This window comes from Penaeus monodon, chromosome 29 (genome assembly GCF_015228065.2).
Source record: "Penaeus monodon isolate SGIC_2016 chromosome 29, NSTDA_Pmon_1, whole genome shotgun sequence".
NCBI classification, from domain to species: domain Eukaryota; kingdom Metazoa; phylum Arthropoda; class Malacostraca; order Decapoda; family Penaeidae; genus Penaeus; species Penaeus monodon.
Window position 1 is genome coordinate 8,905,490 of NC_051414.1, and position 491 is coordinate 8,905,980.

The 491-nt window shown below is 33.4% G+C and overlaps 1 protein-coding gene across 1 annotated transcript in view; it reads right to left on the bottom strand.

Moving 5' to 3' along the window:
- LOC119591636 (carbohydrate sulfotransferase 12-like) overlaps positions 1–491 on the bottom strand; it is a 2,799-nt gene that overhangs the window by 1,765 nt on the left and 543 nt on the right. The gene's annotated exons all lie outside the window — the stretch shown is intronic.

Below are 491 nucleotides of genomic sequence, written 5' to 3' on the forward strand. Positions count from 1 at the left end.
CTCAGTGATCTACCAGTGAGCTACAATCCAGGGGTGTCAAACTCAGGTCCCGGGGACCATATGTGACCCTTGCCGTGGGGAAAAAAAAATTAACCCATGACATAAAAAAAACACTTATTTTACAGTTAGTGGGACAAGATGTATGTCAGTTTATATTCTATGTGTATTTTGAAGTATTGCAAATGTAGAGCTCTTATTATAAAAACTAATATAAACTTTTACAATTAAATATTGCATTCCATGCCTAATGTATATACATATATATACCTTGGCACCATTAGGGTCACCATTTAAAATTCAATGAGTAAATTCAGTACGTAATATCAGATAATATTTAATCCATGGAAGCCAATGTATGTACCCTCAAGACAGTAGTTGAAATGAAAATGTGCCTTGGGAGGGTTTTGAGTTGGATATCCCTGCTATAATCTGTCCAAAATATAAAATATAATCGAAGTTGGATGCAAATAAGTATATAATAACCTAGAATA